This window comes from Plasmodium relictum (assembly GCF_900005765.1).
Source record: "Plasmodium relictum strain SGS1 genome assembly, contig: PRELSG_99_v1_8, whole genome shotgun sequence".
In the NCBI taxonomy this organism is placed as follows: domain Eukaryota; phylum Apicomplexa; class Aconoidasida; order Haemosporida; family Plasmodiidae; genus Plasmodium; species Plasmodium relictum.
This window is the reverse complement of record NW_021628806.1, coordinates 7,860-8,394: the sequence shown is the minus strand read 5'-3', so window position 1 is coordinate 8,394 and position 535 is coordinate 7,860.

Here is a 535-nt window from a genome sequence, read left to right as displayed (position 1 = left end):
AAAATAAAAATAATTTTAATTTTTTTTTTTAATTACAAAGATGCATATCAAATAAAATAAACAAACAAAAAAAAAAAAAACTTTATATATATATATTTTTTTTTTTAACTAGCGTCAGTATATGGCTGAATTCTGATTTCCTGGTTGGTAACTCATTTTATTTTTGCATAAGGTTAATAACAAGTTTTTATTAACCAATACCTGATAATTTAAGAAGAAAAGACAAAAATAATTATCATTTTAGATAATATCCTTGAAAAAATGGAGTAGATACAATCAATTCAAAAAAATTTTAAAATATGTTGTTTCTTTTATTGTATCATTTGATGTGCCATCGCAGACCAACACATTTCAAACTATTTTGAAAGGAGTTTCTTTTTCCTAAAAAATCCGACTTTCTTTTAACATTTTAAAGCATAAGAGTAATTATTAATTGCAACGTGCACAAAATATTCTTTTTCTTTCTATTAATAAATAATATTGTTGATATGTTTATATTTCTATGGTTAATAAAAGATGTTATTAACCTTTTATA